This window comes from Tiliqua scincoides, chromosome 3 (assembly GCF_035046505.1).
Source record: "Tiliqua scincoides isolate rTilSci1 chromosome 3, rTilSci1.hap2, whole genome shotgun sequence".
NCBI lineage: Eukaryota > Metazoa > Chordata > Lepidosauria > Squamata > Scincidae > Tiliqua > Tiliqua scincoides.
In genome coordinates, this window is record NC_089823.1 from 82,203,820 (window position 1) to 82,222,370 (window position 18,551).

The window sequence follows — 18,551 nt, forward strand, 5'->3', positions numbered from 1 at the left end:
CTTGTGTTGGCTCAGCTGACTCCAGAGTAGTCACAAACATGTTTTACAGCACATTTGTGACACTCCTGGGACTTGCCCAACGTCTCCCCTGGATTGCACTCTCAATCATATACTGTACTGCCATTTCACATACTTGATAAACTGAAACTCTCTGTAGACTTATTTCAGGTATAAAAGAATCTATTGACACACTGGCACAGGAGGATGACTGGCACATGCTCCTAAAAAGCAGTGTGCTCCTGCTTGGAATTCACAAGCTTCTTGATCAGGGAATTTTATCCATCAGCAAGACTAACAAATTTTAATCAAGTTCATGTGAAACATTCTAAACTTACCGGGGATCACATTCATCCTTATTAAATCTTCAATATGCTGACTGCTCCTTTCAATTGATACCTAGCGGAAGAAGACTATTTTGTTCCTGCTTCTATAATAATAGGTATCTTTCATAATATCCTGTATTTCTATACTAGCCTTCCTAATTGTTCAAAGCCTCACGTGCATCCTCTTGCTGATTTCAACAACATTGAACTTGTAAAGTAGGGCAGTATTGTTATCTTCCATGTTACAGATGGGCAGGACTTGAGCCAAGATACAAATGGCTTGCTTAACCCATTTCTGCCTGGTTCACAGGTGTACACATTTGGTCCCTGTTCTTATGCAATGCTGGACAGAAATTTAAGGTCACTCAAGTGAGCTAATGAATAAGCCGAGAATTGAACTAGAGAATTTCAGCTCAAAGGTCTTTTAACCACTAATTTATACATGCTGTCTACTAAAACTCCTTCCTGACTTAGCTGAGATCTGCTTTCCTCAACTACTGAGACTCTGATCATAAACTGAATTTCTCTATTTAAAAATAGACAATGCTCTTCATTTTACTGCAACCATAGATCTAATATTATTCAATCTAATATCTTTTCACCATCCACCTACCTGCCTTCAAGTTAAGCTGGTGCCCCAACTTAATTGCTACTCCTGGAAGAATGGGTATCTAATAAGGCTATAACCATCCTCCTGACCTAATCTACTGCTAATTCAAAGTCATGTCCTATGGGTGCATATAGCAACAAAAACCCTGTACACATGTCTTTGAGAGAATTAACTGCTGAATACCATCATAAATCCATGTGTGTTTGACAGAAGAGAAATCTGCTGACAGCAGCCCCAACTGAACATCATTTTTCTTGATTGATACAACCTGGGAAATTCATTCATTTAATTCAATGTAACTGAGCCACAGGCAGTGGTTAGTTTTAACTAATTCATCATTAGACACTTGATCTGCAACTGCTAAAACCCTCATTCCTTCTTGCTTAACTGAGTGTAAGGGCAAAATGCAGTCAAGCTGTTATTGGTCTCCAAGGTGCGTGGTGATGTCTTGTGTTTTTTTTAAACATCATTGAAGTTACAAGCTTATTGCAGAATAGCTTGATATGGTAACAACAGATGGGCAGCCCACAGGTGCCTCTTTTTTGTCTTTATACAATATAGAAAGGTGATTACCAGCTGTGTTCACTGGGTCAGTTTTGACCTCTTACTAACCATCACTAAGGATGGAAGAAAACTCCTCTTTTTTATAGTAAGGACATTTACAGCACAGTCCTATGCCATAACCCTACTCAGAAGTAAGCCCCGCTGAATGCAATGGGACTTACTCCCAGGAAAGTGTGGGTAGGACTGCAACCTTAACTTCCTTCAATTTAAATTCATCCTGTTTTCCAAGTTTTCCTTGGAATATGAAGCTGTAAGCTCCAGTTTTCACTAATCTCAGCTTCTGCCAAAACAAGAGGAAGAGGAAGCAACAAGAGAAACTGCCCTGAGGAACTGGTTGTGTGAGCCTCCCACAGGGTTTGTGCCTTTAAGGACATTTTGCATAGGAAAAGAAAATCTCTTTGCAAGGAAATGCTAAAACATATCACAGGGGTGCCTCCCCTCCTCATCCTAGTTAAGTTATTAAATTATTTGGTTAACTAAAAGAAGAATGTGGTATCCCCACATCCCCAGGTGTTAAGTCCTTACAGTTGAGTTCATACTAAGATAATGCTCCAGTGAATGAAATAATGCATTTCCCCCAACCATCTGCAGTCTACAAACACAGCAGAGTCTCTCTCTTCCAAATGTGCTGCTGTGCAAAGCACTCGCACCAAAGATCAAACTGGAGGAGACGCTGCAGGACCCATGTTACAACAAACAAAAATGAATCTGTGGCATTGCAGAAAGGATGGGACAGTTAACACTGTGGTAGAGCTCCTGTTTTGCATACAGAAGGTCCCAGATTCAATCCCAGACATGTCAAAGAAGAGCTGACAAAGTCACTGCCAGTCACTTTAGGTGTTAACCCATTTTTGCTGGCCCACAGGTATACACATTTGGTCCCTGCCGCATATATGTAATGTTGGGCAGAAATGGCTTAAGTGGAAGGAATCCATTGTCTGACTTGGTATAAGGCAGCTTCCTAAGACTCTCACATACAGGAATTAATACTACTCCAGCAGAAACCATTTCCAGAAGACTCATTTTTGGGGGAGGGAGCAAACCCCTCCTAAAAAAGTTGGGCCTAAGCTCGAGTCAAAAGCAATAAAGGCTGGGATGCAGAGAGCAATCTGGGAAACTTCCAGTGGAATCCTTCACTTCTTCCTTTTGGATAATCTCCGTGATGTCTCACAAACTGCCGTTTGAACTTTCTTCACTTGCAAAAGCAATTTGCCAGGCAGCATGGAGAGCTGCCACTGAAGTAGCAGAACTTCTTGTACGAGAAAATAACTAGCACAAAAGTTGTGCCACTTCAGAGTACAATGCTGTCACTGAGCCGATGATCTACTGGCAATCTATCACCTTCAGTTCCCAGCAGATTCACAGCAACAACAGCACTGCCCTAGTGATGCAATCCCTCAGACAGTGACACAGAGTACATACCATCAGCTTCTGCTAATGTATGATGGAATGCATAAAAGACACACCAGGAAAGAACAACCAATAGAATATATATATATATATATATATATATATATATATATATATATATATATATATATATATATATATATATATAATAGATCCCAATGGTCTTCACATTGTACTCCTTTGTCTGATTTCCTGTGGATTCTCACACCGTATCCCTCTCCCACACAACTGTTTACAAGAACAGCACTGTGCATTGTAAAGGAACTTCACTAGGGACAGAAGGGATGTACTGCAGAATTGGGCATATGGGTTGGACCTTCAAATACTGTTTGGACTGCTGGCCACAGCTTCTGATGGAGAAGTAGAACTACTTTCACTGTGACGAGGTGGTCCTTGGGAATAGTTAATTTCGGATCAGGCCCTTTAGTGGTTTGTAAAAACAGTTATACAGTACTGACAGCCCCAAAGAGTGCTTTGTATCAGTAATATGCAAGAGACTATTTTCCAGTTGAGAACTTTTCTGTACTTTTTTACCAGAAGGAAATATTTAGCCAAACATGTAAAGGATGAAGATGTACTGTATTTGGGGCATAAAAAAAGAAAACCAAATAGTGTGTGTGGGGGGGGGGGAGGGAACACAGTTCTTGATTCACTGCATACTCAAGAATACTTCAAACATGACATGAATGCATGCAATCTCACATTACATGCAATGGTTATATGTGTCACTGTACAGACTCTTACTAAGGGGCCACAAACACCAAATCTTTTCAGCATGCTCCACTGCTGAATACATGAAACATGTGTAAGATCATCATCTGTGGTGACCTACATACATTTTCTCTCAGATTCCTCTTTCACTTTTCTGTCAAAATGTGCATCATTTCAAGTGGCCTTTATAAGTTCTTCCCTTCCCCCAAATAGTTTCCAAGATGAAGGAAAGGATACTGACAGTGGCCAGCAAGGAACACTGCCAAATCTCTCATCTTTGTTGTACCTCACACAACATGGGAGGCCTACATTAATCATTATTTCAATTTTTATGAACAAATCAGACCGTCATACACTACTTGCTAATCTATGCCAGTGTTTTAGGAGATTTTTCTCGACTAGCGTCAGCAGACATGTAGACTGACGTTATGCAAAACAAATCTTTTGCTTGAAACAGACTTTAATTTCTGTTTTAAACCACTCTGACAACAGAGCAATTAGCAGCACCCTCCTGCTAGCTCCCTTGCGTCTTGTTTTGCTTTAATCCCCCTGAGTCACTGTAAAGCAGTTCAAATCCATGAGACTCAGAACACCGATGAAGAGAACATGAAAAAAACAGCCTCCTTCCCAAGTGGCCTAATATCAAATAGCAGGACTGACCTGCTTCAGGGACTCTGACAATCCAATTTCACAACATAGTCCTTCTATTTGTCACAGGAAGTAGCTAAAAACTTAGAGCTAACACACCACAGAACAAGAATAGCAGGAATTCTGGAAAATTAATGCTGGGAAGTTGCTTCTGAATTCAACAGACTTCCAACAAGCTGATGGAGTCATTCCTCTTGGAAGAGTTGCATCAGTCCATTGATTCATATGGCAAAAAGCATTTTTGCAAGACAGAAATATTCTCCTTAACCTGTCCATTCAATAGAAGCAGGAAGGGGGCCAGTGGACGATCTAGTATCAAATGAGATATTTCCAACTTTTAAACTTTGTCCTCAATTTTTAAAATAACCCATACCATATACTTTTAAAAAACATTCCTAGGAATTCCAGGACCCACAACAAAACCCTCCCCACTTGGAAACAGTTGCACCCACAATTTATTACTGTTCCCAGAGAAAGCATTTGCAGTTCTTCCCTTGGGGTGGTTTTACGTGTTCACTTAAACGCATTTTTAAGGCACACGTTAAAAGCAGAAACAACTCTTTCTTCCCAAAAAGCAACCACAAGAGCCTGATTCTAATTAGGTTGACCAACAGCACATGGGGAGGAGATGGTTAACTCCTTTTCCTTAACACAGTTTTCCTACCAGGGTTGCTCATTCCTTGGGTTATTTGCTGCAATTTACTCTAAATGTTTTCCACAATGAAAACTTCTATCAGTATCAGGAGGGCAAGTACATACCGACTAGCAGGACACAGAGAGATCAATCTAAGTCAGTTTAGGTGAAAATACATGCCACATTAGAAGATGCTCCCCTCAGTGAGTCTCCAAATATCATTAGAGTAAAGATTTAAACAGGGTTCCCAGGAACATCTGTGCTACTCAGCATGTTGGCTTTGTGACTACCTTGTCAACGGAATATTCCAAAAGAGCAAACTGGGCAGGGGAGTAGCTACATACAAGCCTAATGCTTAAATGATGCAATGGTCTCTTTAGGGACAAAATACACATACAAAACCTCTGGTATCTGACTTACATTCTTAATCATAACAGTCAATATTACAGCAATATAAAACTCCATTTTGCATGTAAGGGAAGGCAAGAGAAGAAAATCACTGTAACCTTCTAAACACAGTCTGTCTCCCTCTGGTTTAATCTGTGCATGGCCTTCGAGGGAGCTTACTGAATATAATTAGAGTCACAAAGAGGTCTAATTACTGCTTTAATGGTAAAGGGACAGCAATGATTCTGATTAGTCAATTTTATGATTTTGCTGAGCAATCCTCTTAGAAATGATGCCTGGTGCAGTTAGGACAAGGAAAGGATATATGGGCATGAAACAACAATTCCAGATTTGTCAATAAAAATACACTCACCCACAAACTGATAGAAGAATTTCTGTGCAACTTCCAATTCCCCAGACCTCGCAAACTGAGCATCTGTATTCCAAAAAACAACTATGGCTAGAAACAGGATTTTTCCCCCCGGTTTTTCTCTGGACTACTGACCTAGACAAATACATTCCCAAAAGCCAGATGGGGAAACTTGGATTCTTTAGGTCAGAGGTGTCCACAGTTTTTGGCAGGAGGGCCACATCATCTCTCTGACACTGTTTTGGGGGCCAGGGAAAAAAAAGAATTTACATTTAAAATTTGAATAAATTTACATAAATTTACATAAATGAATATATTAAAGACGAACTTATATGAATGAATGAAGGTCTTGCAATAGCTCAAGACCTATAAAAGGCCTTGCACAAAGCAAGGTTGGCCTTTCCTTTGCTGCCGCTACTGCATCACAGATGTGAAACAGCAAGCAGTGGAAGGAACCCTCATCCCACACGAGAGGTCAAACAGTTGAATCGGGCCAGTGTGGGCTCCAGCAAGTCTCTGGAAGGCCACAGGTTCATTGGAGACTGGGGGCTCCCTGAGGGCCACATTGGGAGTCCTCGAGGGCCGCAAGTGCCCCACGGCCGGGGTTTGGACACCCCTGCTTTAGGCTGACTGCACAGCAAATGGCTGAAAGCTTACTTGTCACTCTGCTATGGTAAAACAAACATCTTTTGATTATCAGAAATTATAACATGCTCTAAAAGGCACTTTGTCAAGACCATCTTTCCTTTTTTTTGTTTTGCTGAAATGTATTTCTTCAGTTTCTTGAATGTCTTTTGTGGTTTTTATTTGTTTCAGTAGCTGTTCATTTTGAACACACTGTTTTGTTTTGTTTCTTAAATGTTGCTGGACACCACTCTGAGTACATCTTGTTGAAATATGGCTTACACATTTTAGAGCAAATTCACAGAATCCCTCTTGTGGTTAAACAGCTCAGACACTTAAATATCACAAAGGTAAAGGTTCCCTCCCCCCCAGCATTAAGCCTAGTCGTTTCCAACTCTAGGGGCAGTGCTCATCTCCGTTTCTAAGCCACAGAGCCGGAGTTGTCCGTGGTCATGTGGCCGGCATGACTAAATGCCTAAGCACAGAGTGCATGCCTAAGGTTTTACTGGTAAATTTTTACATTCATTCCTTACAAAACAGAGTCTCTTTCAAGTTTGTTAAAAAGGACCCTTACTGGTCACCTACTCTGCATGAAGTGCACATATTGTTAACACAATGTTACTTTCCCTCTCTCCAACACTGCAAGTGTATAACTTATACAGTACCTACAATAGATGTACTGTATATCAGGTAGGTCAGGGAAAACAGTATCCACAAGAGGGCACCAGCAGGAAAGATCAGAATGGTCAGAGGGCAGTTTACAAGCCTTCTGAATGTAACAAATGTATTACAATGAAAAGACATTTCTAGCTTCCCTTGTTAAGAACACAACTTTTAGCAAGGAACACAATACTAGGCAAGTTTGCTAGTATGCTATGCAGTTAAATACTGAATTATAAAAATTGCATGTTACTAAATTTACTACAAAGTACTACCCAAGAAACAACCAAAGTTCCTAGATTTTGTTGTGTAGTGGTCAAAAGGTCTAATGACCTGATGCAGACCACAATCTGTGAAGTCACTTAAGGGATTACACTAGTGAGTAAAAAAAAATAAATCTTAACATGAAGATTTTAACATGAACACATGCGGTTCAGTCCTATGACTGAATACTCAGAAGTAAACCCCTCCGGATTCAATGGAACTGACTCCAAGGTAGATAAGATCTTCTAACCAATGATTTGGAGATTGTCAGTTTAGGGGTGCCGAATACTAAGGAAGTTCTTATTCAAATGGTGACTGTGAGTTGCAATTACAATGCTTCAAAGTAGGCAATTTGAATCACCTTCCCCAGCCCTTCAATTAATTTCTTACCATAAATGAACAAATGATTTTTAAAAAACATTTGGACCTTTATTAATCTAGACATTATTTCAGCATTTGCTGCACATTAGAAAGAAAGAAAGAAAGAAAGAAAGAAAGAAAGAAAGAAAGAAAGAAAGAAAGAAAGAAAGAAAGAAAGAAAGAAAGAAAGAAAGAAACTGAGCACAAGTTCCAGGAAAAAAGGTTGTTAAAATGAATTGGCTGAGGTTTTCCAAACTTTTCTCCAGTGCAGGTCTCAGGATTGGGAAATACATTGTTTCAACTGTCTCTTAATCCAATAACTTTCTAAACAACCTGTTCATGATTGTGGCTGCTAGCTTTAAATGTCTTATCAAAAAGTCTGCTGAATTTCTTTTTAATTTTCTGAAACAGGACATCAGCTTTCGGCACCAGGTCTCAGTCCTCTTCCCCCAGGGACCAAGCAACATATTTTTGGCCCAGTTCAAATGTGTAGAGTAATCCGATTGGCTCGAGCAAATCTCACAGGATGTGATCAACAGGAACAGGGAAATTAGTTCCCATAAACATCCATAATCACATGTTACAACTGAGCCTCCACTTTGGTAATGCACCAGTAAAATATACTTTTTCCCCTTCCCAGTAATACTTGAACTCTTCCCCTACTGTAACAAGTGTGTGTGTGCGCACCTGAAATGACTGCATAAGCCTTCCTGCTTCCCCGCCTCCATTCCTTTTTCTCCCACGTGTCAATATCCCAAAAAGTCGGGAATGCCTCCCCTTCCTCTGCAAGAGAGCTCTTCAGGTATGTTCAGAATGAGACACAATCAAATTACAGGTGGAGCTTAGGTATAAGTGAGGGATTCATTCTCAGACCCCCTCCCCCCATGGATATAAAAAACTGAAGATAAGCAGACCTGTGGTTTTCGGCCCCTTGAAACCTCCAAAGGTGACTGGAGCTGTGTTCTGGTTGCTTTTGGAGGGCTTTCTGAAGCCTGCAGGGGCCGCATGTATCTGTCTGTGGCCTCTGCAGGCTTCAGAATGGCCCTTAAGGCGAAACACCACTACTTTTGGTTTCCCTCCGGAAGCCAGAAGTAACATTTTTATGCCTTTTAAGGCATTCTGGGGTGTGGGGAAGCCCTCCAGGGGACCTGTGCTGAGCCAGATCTGCAGATGTAAAATCCGCAGATAAACAGGTTCCATCTGCTTTTCAGCTAGAAACAAAATTATGGCTGGCTGAGGAATCTGCATCCATGTTAGTTTTTTTCAACGAAAAGCAAAACAACTTTAAATTTAAGCTCATCCAACACTGCCCTTCCTGAAGGATGAATTAGCAGGTTTGAGTCAGCAAAAGGCCTGGTTTCTTGTAGACCTGCCAAGATAAGGATGGGGTATAACTTGCTTATGGTCACCAAAAGCATACCCGTAGCATCAGAAGGCAAAACCAAATGAAATGGATCTGAACAAACAGGTCAAAGTTGAGCCTTCAGTGCAAACTAATATATACTGATGTGCGTAATTTGGTGCTGCTGAACTAGATGTTGGCTAATAATGACATGATGACATGTCTGTTTTCCCACACAAACCTTGCATCAAGGATATGATGCCACAGGCTCTTTTTGGAATATGGCCACTGAGCCAGGAACAGTTTCCAAGATACAGTGCAGCAGCAAAAAGTAATTTTTCATTACAAGAGCTCAGACGTTATTATTTCTAAAATTAAAGCCAAAGTTCTTTTGAAATAAAATTACTTAGAAGGCCAGTGCTCTACAGTACATCACAACCTATCTATGCAGAAGATTGAAGCATAAGGTTGCCAAACTGAACCTTAGTGCTCACTTAAGGCTAGATCAAACATGTAGTACATCTGCGGGAAATCATGACAGATTTGCACACATTCATTCCAATCTGAGGGTTTTATTCATGGAAAAAGCCACACTAGCACCTACCATCTCGCAATCTTTCAGTGTCTGCACGTTTCAAGGGCACTTGTCTACCAAAAAGACTGGGAGTTTAAAAACCTTTAAAAGCCTGAGAAAACACAGAAAGGATGAGCTCTGGAAAAGAAAGGCCCTTCCAATTAAACCGTGTAGCGTGCCACCTCACTTTCCCCAAGGACTCAAAACCTATATCGACCCACATGAGTTTTCCAACCATGTATTCAAAACCCACATGTTTGATTCCAAACTCACTGATTTAGAAGCAGAAACTGTACTTAACTTGTTCTGTGGTAAAACCCTCACAGATAAGGAAACCCACATGGGTTTTGCATCCAAATGTGTGCTGTTTGTGGAAAATGCTGATTACATGTGGGATTCTGCACATTTGTCCTAGGTTGTATTATGATTACCCCATGGAGACTAGGGAACAGCCAGGAGGCATTCTAAGGCTGTACCGTGTAAGAATTCAAAAGTTAGCGCCAGCAGTTTTTTACTCTCTGATGCCTTGATTTCCTGGTGACCACTATTTGTACTACCTTCTTCCTGCCAGGCCAAGACAAAGCCTCAGGACCCAAGACTATTTCCCTATTTTTCTCTTTGTGCTTGCCTTGCTGCCCAGCTAATTCCTGTTACTTAAGAACTGGAAAAGAACAGCACAATCCCAAGCTACGTAAGCTTCAGCCCTGCCTTCCATTGAGGAAATTCCATTGTAGGCCTCACATTCTTCACATATGCCTATGGAATTGCTATGCAATCTTTTCCTTACTGTAATTTATTGCCTTTATTTTCCACCTTTCTTTCATCAAGGTTGTGTACATGGTTCGCCCAGATTTTTGCTCATCCAAGAACTGACAAGACGCAGCCTGCTTAACTTCAACATGGTGCTTCATCATGTGCCCAAAGACCACATCCTAAGACCTCTTCAGGGTCTGAACAGGGAAAAACATTATTTCTTTCCATTAGATTGGAATTCAACTGGAGTTTGTTTTTTAAAAGCTGATTAAGTGCTATTTTTTGGAAAGGGATCACAAGACAATAAGTTGTCTAAAAATGAAGCTGAAGCACTGTGCTTTTAATAAGTAAAAGGAAATTGGCTGAGGGCAATTTGTTTCTCTGGCAAGTAGTTCTTTGTGACAAAAAAGCTTGAACCTCTGCTCTCCTGGCATATTTATTGTACCTATTCACAACCAGAAAACCTGTAGAAGGGGAAATATACAAGGAGAAGTTAGCAACAGGGTGATCTCATGTTTACTAACCCTGACTTTCTTACTCATTTCCTCTGGACAAGCTGGACAAACACGACTTTGCCACATTTAATATAAGGTTAGCTGAAGAACTTCTTTCTCCAATATGATGCACTTTCAATTTAATAAAATGATGATTACTCATGGTACTGTTCCAAAAGGAATGCATTATCACCTTGCTTCTGAATTCTGGGCCTTTTTTTTTAAACCCAAGAGGAAATATTTGCATCTCAGAAATATTTGTGCACTGCAAGAAACAGTGCGACTGTTTCTTGCAGTGTACAAATATTTTTGAGATGCAACAACATTCTTTGCCTTATCTAACATACCATAATCGTATCATCTTAAGGTTGCAAGCCTTCCACAGATATCAGCTTCACAACATCTGCAGCTGCAGTGGTTAAGCAAAATGTTTTAATTCGGAAAATGTAAAGGTTCATAATAAAATTTAAAAGATTATTTAGCAAGACAATGAAATACAGTAGTTATAAAACCAGCTCTGGGCAGTGCAGTATAAATGTTTACTATTAGGACTACTACTGTTATGTTTACTAATGTCTTTGTCAGTTTCATAAGACATTAGTAGTTTCAATCAGTAGTTTCATCAGTTTCAAAAGACATCACTTTAACAGAAAGAAGCGTGAAATAAACAGAAGAACTGGGCTTTGCGAGAGAAATTTATCTAAGAATTGGATTCTCTATCAATCTATCCTAACTGCTTGCTCCTGTCCACTGTCCTAAACCCATACACTGCTTTCTGCTTCCACAATCACCGCTCATTTCCCTGTATTGCTTTTTTTTTTTAATTAATTATTTATTTACACTCATTTTGTCCCCTGCCTTTCTCTCTACAGGGCACCCAAAGTGACTTACAGAACCATGCAAATCACAAATGTTTATAATTTACAACGTAAGCATTAAAACATTCTTAAAACATCACAAATAAGCAAACTAGTGGCAGGAACCACCTCTTGATAAGAAAGGGCAAAGACTTTTCATAAAGTTGATACAATTACTGAGAAGGTGCTGTTTTCTTGCTGCTACCCCCTCCCACATCCATAGGCAACCTATAAGAGGGCCTTCTTTGAAGGACCTATAAGAGGGTCTTCTTTGATGACTGGATGGTTGGATTACAAAGAAGGCAGTCTTTCAAATACCCTGTTCCTCAAGCTCAAAAACCCATCCCCAAGTTTTAAAGGTCAAAACCAGCACCTTGAATTGGGCCTGGAAATGAATAGGCAGCCAATTAGCTTATGAATTCATAATCAAATAATTACTACTGTTTTATTATTGAAATATTTATTTACTGCTTTTCAACAAAGTTCATGGAAAGTTAACATAGCAAAATAATGTGCTTTACATTCCTGGTTACTATATGCAGATCCAACAGGGAGGTAGTGATTTGATGCAAGGATATGGAAGAAAGTACAGAAGCCATAGGAATGCCATGTGGAGCAACAATTACACCTCAAGGAAACTTCAAAGCAGAATAAAATGTGCTATTTTAAGCAGTTTCAAATAGCTTTAGAAAGCAAAAAGACCACATCTTTCTTATCAAAGACAGGGCATAAAAATCTCAGTTTTGTTTTTTTTTCCTGGATCTAGAATGCCTGTACGTTCAATTTATTGTAATCTTGGACTTCAATGGTATGCTCACTTACCTCGGAGTAAGTCCCATTGAACACAACAGCTACTGAACCTAAATTCCTCCCCCCATAAACCAGGATAGACAATAGTCGCTGCCTATTCCCCTACTGACAGCGTAACCAGATACAATGGAGAACAAGGTGCCAATACCATTGTACAGAAGGCGGAATGTCGGCAGGTGCAGCTTTTTTAACCCTTCCTTGTTGAGCTGCACCTGCCAACATTCCCCCTTCAATACAATTGTTAACAGGTATAGGCACTCTGACCTCTGTTGTATCTGGTCATCTTGCCTACTGGGCATTCCAACTCTGACTCAGAGTTATGGATTGCCTAATGGCAATCCAAGCTTCTCAGAATTTCTACAGTCATGCAACAACAGGAGGGGAAGGTTAGCTATGAATTGAACAGCCTACCCAAAGCCATGAAGGCTTCAGGTTTGATTGCCCAAAGGGATACCAACCACCCTTCTGAGCAGCAAATTGTCTGGGGTTGGTCTTGGGATCTTTTGACCAGCACACCAGCTCCACACCAATCCCTGCTGTTAATCCCATTCCCACACAATACCTGTGGACCTATCAAGCTACATAACCGTCAGCCTTTACCAATCCAGAGTAGGTGGGGGGGGGGAAACCCTGCAGAGGGGGAAAAACCCCTGGAGAGTAAAAATTCTTACTTAGCTCTGATGGGAAGCTGTTTATTCCAGAGAGCTTAAAGGGCAGATGAAAGGGGCCACTCTGGAAGCCAAAGGCCGGACTGAGGAATGGCAAAATGAAGACTGGCAAGACATGTGGGCTGGGAACCATTTACAGGGCCCTGTACACAATCTCAAACCTGCCAATTGGGTCGGGGGGGGGGGGAACACTGAGCCTGGGGCAAAAATGCCCCCTGTTCAAGATCTTGTGGTGGAATAGAGATGAGATGATAAAAAAAATTATATTATCAGGACTGCAAGACCTCAGAATGTCATTCATCTAGTTAAATCAGCACTGACTAAGGATCCACCTCAACTCAACATATGTATTATATTAGCCATTCTGTGAATTAATGTTGACCACAATTGCCAAGACTATACTAACTTAACTTTGATCTTGTGTTAGCATAAACCAAAACATACCTAGAAGACTCACTCCAGATATGCTAGGAGATGCAGTCCCAAGCGGAAAAAAAAGAATGAGTTACATGCATCTCTTAAATTAACAGTTTTACCTATGGTCTTACTAAGAGAGCAAACAATAAATGCACTCTAGCATTCTGAAATCAAAACTGAGGCCTCCATATAATTATTTCAATACATTCATGGGTCCAGCCAATGAATCAAGTATAGGACTCTAGTGCTAACAACATGATTTTTTTCCCCAAGTGCATCACTTTTCTCTTAGCATCCACATGGGGGAAAAAAAGGAAAGAGGAAGTTCAGCACCACATGAAACCTTCATTTTAAAACATGTATTCATGCATTTAACTCAAAGTCAACATGCTGCCTCCCATGCACAAAGTGCCTCAATGTGATTTGAATAAAAAGACAACATCTGGGTAGAGAGATCAAATTCCAACCTACAAGTAGAAAACTTTACATTCCCTGCCTCAAGGTACCCATTCTCTATGTGCTGGGAAGTACTTATAATGCCAGGGAGTGCAGGTATTTACATGACAAATCACCACAATGGTTAATCACAGCAGGTAGCAGTACTGTGGAACACAGGAAAGCACTCTCCTGACTAAAGATGCTTTTGCCAATTAAGACAATACCACTATAAATACACAGCTCTGGTTGGGTTCTGAAGGCTGGGGGTGGTGGTGGTGGTTTGGCACCACAAATGATGGCATCCAAACCCATGGATGCCAAACCTGCAGATAATCGGGGCCCCTTATAATCTTTGTGTGTGAGTATATAAACATAAGGAAATCTATGCAATAGTACATGTTTTCAAGATGTCCAGTTTTTTGACGATGTGTATATTTGGTGTGGTTTGTTCCCTTGCTGTTTTACACTGGTTTTGAATTTAAAGACAAAAGATTATCACACTTGGTATTTCCCATCTGAAAAAAAAAATGTTTTCTAGAAGATCTGCTAAATGCTTAATTCCTTAATAACATAATACATATGCGTGCGTAATATATGCAGCTTGATTCAGGGCAGGAGTTGCTGCTTGACCTGTGTACTTTGGAGTTCTTGCGTTGCACTGTGACACAAGAGAAGTCTGGAATATGTTAGGATGATCTGTGCAGAAGTAAATGATTGAGCACAGTCGTGGATCTGTTTTCCATTACCTCGTTTTATGAAGAGAGAATACTCTTTAAAATGGTAGCATAACTTTTAAATGAGACAAAAAAGAAAAGATTGCATACTACCACAATATTCCAGAGCAGAACACATCACATAGGTTGATCAGCCAACACAATCATCTGCTCTCTTGCGCACACACCCCTCTCTTTCCTATGGTTTTCTAGAACCATGGTGTAGACACACATTTGCATTAGTCCAAACAATGGTTAAGAATCCTTCATAATCAGGGTGTGAGGAGAAGGAGAGGTGAGAAGACTGCACCAGACCCCAATGGCATATTAAATAAATATCATATGCTACAGGTGGGGCATACATGTTCACAGCATCAAATTCATGTCTTACTTAGCCAAAATTGCCAACAGAACTAAAGCAGATATACAGGTGGAGCCTGTTTATCTGCAGAATTTCCACTCGTGGATCTGGCTCAAGACAGGTCCCCTGGACCTGCATGGAGCCAGACATGGCCCCACCTGAGTCGTCCAGAGACTCTTCTGAGGCCCATGAAGGCCACACACAGCCTCCATGGACCTCAGAAGAGCCTCTGGAGGTGACTGGAGCACAGCTTGAGTTGTCTTCGAAGAAGTGGCCTCCGAGGCTTTTGGGGGCTTCGCTGAGGCTGCCTCCAGAGGTCCTAGAAGGGCACTTCCATGACCTCTGAACGCGACTGGAGCAAGGCGCTGGTTGTGTTCGGACCTCGGTGGTGTCTGAAATTCAAGTGACTTGGTTTCTTGTGAAAATCTGAATCCACGAGGGGTTCAGGTATGGAACCATCGTGGATAACAAGGGTCTACCTGTATTAAATATATGGGGCTTTGACTGGTGGCAACATGCAGGCGTTTTCAGAAATTTTTAAGGAATTCCTGTTTCTTCTTGCTGAGTAGGACACTGAATTGAGAAGGAGAAATGACCATGTAGTCCTTTAAATCAGGGGTGTCCAAACATTTTGGCAGGAGGGCCACATCATCTATCTGACACTGTGTCCAGGGGCTGAATTAATTTACATTTCAAATTTGAATAAATTTACATAAATGAATATATTAGAGATGGAACTTATATGAATGAATGAAGGTCTTGCAGTAGCTCAAGGCCTATAAAAGGCCTCGCAGAAAGCAAGGCCAGCCTTTCCTTCACTGCCACATCACAGACGTGAAACAGCAAGTAGTGGAGGGAGTCCTTGTCCCACAGCTCAGGTGAGAAGTTGAACAATCGTCCTCTTGCTGACAGCAGTTGCGTTGGGCCAGCACGGGCTCCAAAAAGTCTCTGGAGGGCCAGAGACTCATTGGAGACTGGGGGCTCCCTGAGGGCCTGATTGAAAGCCCCTGAGGGCAGCAAGTGGCCCCCGGGCCGGAGTTTGAGCACCCCTGCTTTAAATTAAAGAAGAAAAGAGTTAGCCCTCAGTCCATAATAGTTCCTTTGTTAGATCACTAACAGAATAGTGCCCTCTATTTTTCCTATCTAGGAAACCCAAGATATCCCCCAATGTCTTCTGATCTTGATTACGCCCCGTTTTTACTTATGTGAATGCCCCACCATTATACGCATGCACCATCAGGCAGGAAGACTAGAAGTGAGAGTGAAAGTTAGCAGGAAGTGTTCACCCTCCCTTCTAGCCTTTCTGCTTGCTTGCTTGTCTGTTAAAGCAAGAGACATACAGTAATTGCAAAAGGCTGCATTCCTGCTTCTTTAATTAAAGCAAGAGACATTTAATGTGACTGCAATGAACATAAAGGTAACAGGGCTCAGGGAATCATGGAAAAGCAGATCTACAAGATATCGGATTTGCAGATGCCAGGGGACACCTGAACCATATCCTTTCTGACATGGGGTGATCATATGTCTAGATGTGGCAGCTCTATGGATTTTGTAAAAGGAAGTGACTATGCCAGCTATTTTATTTTCAGCCCCTTTCATAACAGTTTTCAGCATAAAATTTCCCTTCACCACTGCTGCTGCAATACAAATTGATGGCATAAATTGCCTGTGAAGACCAGACCTAGCACAAAACGTCTACCTGTAGCAGGCACAGATTTAAGTAAACACCCTAAACGAGTGGTTCTCACACATTTAGCACTGGGACCCACTTTTTAGAACGAGAATCTGTCAGGACCCACCGGAAGTGATGTCATGACTGGAAGTGACATCATCAAGCAGCAAAAATTTTAACAATCCTAGGCTGCAATCCTACCCACACTTACCCAGGAGTACGTCCCATTGACTATCATTGTTAAAAGAATATACGTAGTAGCTTATTCAAAGTACAGGTCTGTAACATTTCCCCAAATGCAGTCATATAGCATGGTAGCAATAAGTCCAATATATTAAAAATAAATTATTGAAACGAATGGGGACCCACCTGAAATTGGCTCATGACCCACCTAGTGGGTACTGATCCACAGTTTGAGAAACACTACCCTAAACTAACATTCAAGTATATAGAATACTGTCAGGATACTGAGATTGAAACTTCCTTCAAAGTTGGAAGTACAAAGCAATTAATTATTCTGGGGAATGTCTGCAATTTTAAAGGGGTCCAAATAAAAAAATTCCTCCATTATTTGAATGTTAAATATTTTTTCCAAAGTAGAAGCCAGTGCAGGATCAAATTGATACAAGTTTTAATATAATCCAGATGGGGTTTTGCTATAATTTATTGGTTTCTGGGTTATATAACTTCTGGGAGAACTCCTGAAACTCATAATATTAGGTATTATAGTGCCATCTGTTTTGATGATCATCTTTTCTTCTCCTATCCACACCTACACCATTTTTTAAGCCACCCCTTGGTATAAAACTTTTTCTTGGTATAAAATTCAGGGTTTTTTTTTGTCATCAAAATAATCATGAAAAACAAATTGAGATCACTACCTTCATCAATCTAAAATGAACACACAACACTATCTAAGCACTATTTATAGGCATTCAAAACAAGATGCATCTCAACAACAGAGATACCAGCAGTTACAATACATACAAGTCAAGATAAAAATACAGTAATTTTTATGATGTCACTTCTTATTTAATGTTATTAAATTTCAGTGTCAGATACCTTTGGCAATCTCTCTTATCCATCCATGCCAATGTAAAGGATAACTATGTCTGATTCTTTAAGGAAAATGCAATATTTTTCAATCCTACTTTCATAAAGACTCATTGGCAAACATCAAGTATGAAGAACATGGGCTGGAGTGGCTCCTCCTTTATTTATTTTGGCACCTTGCAATTTATCAATAGCATCTGAAGTAAGCAGTACAAGTTATATCTTGCAGTACTGGTCTTTACTGAAGCAAAGATGACAGTTTGAGAAAATTTCCAAGGAAGATGACCATGGTGATAGATGGTCTGACTACAGATGTGGTGTCAGAAGCTGAGAACCTGGGGTTTGTTGCTTGGATAGGCTCAAAGACTCCATAAGACTGCAGCAAGCACCTTCCCTTACTACTCAGGGTATCTTCACATGATCATCTGGGTCCCTTGTAAACATGAGTCATGGGTTCTATCGATGTGGCCTTTCTACACATCACTTTCAAGTCATGTGGGAGAGGTGGTGGAGGCTGCACACAACTGCCCAAATTCAACGTCATGCACACTGAATACTTCTCATGACTTGCATCACCATGAGACATGAAAACAAGTTGGTGAAGGCCAATTATTTACCCCACAGATTTCTCTCCCTGAGAACTGCTACAGAAACCCCACAATACCTTCAGTTTTCTAAACTAGCAGTAGTTTGTTCGCAACTAGATTGGTGGGAATTAATGACCCAATGACACACAGAAGTGAAGCATATATTAGTATTACTTAAAGTTTAAAGATGAACTACATTAACTTAGTTGAGATACTTTACAAACAGTTTCTGCCAAGATCACACACA

The 18,551-nt window shown here is 40.6% G+C and overlaps 1 protein-coding gene across 2 annotated transcripts in view; it reads right to left on the bottom strand.

Moving 5' to 3' along the window:
- The window catches only part of SHROOM2 (shroom family member 2), a 143,219-nt gene that overhangs the window by 61,681 nt on the left and 62,987 nt on the right, over nucleotides 1-18,551 (bottom strand). The gene's annotated exons all lie outside the window — the stretch shown is intronic.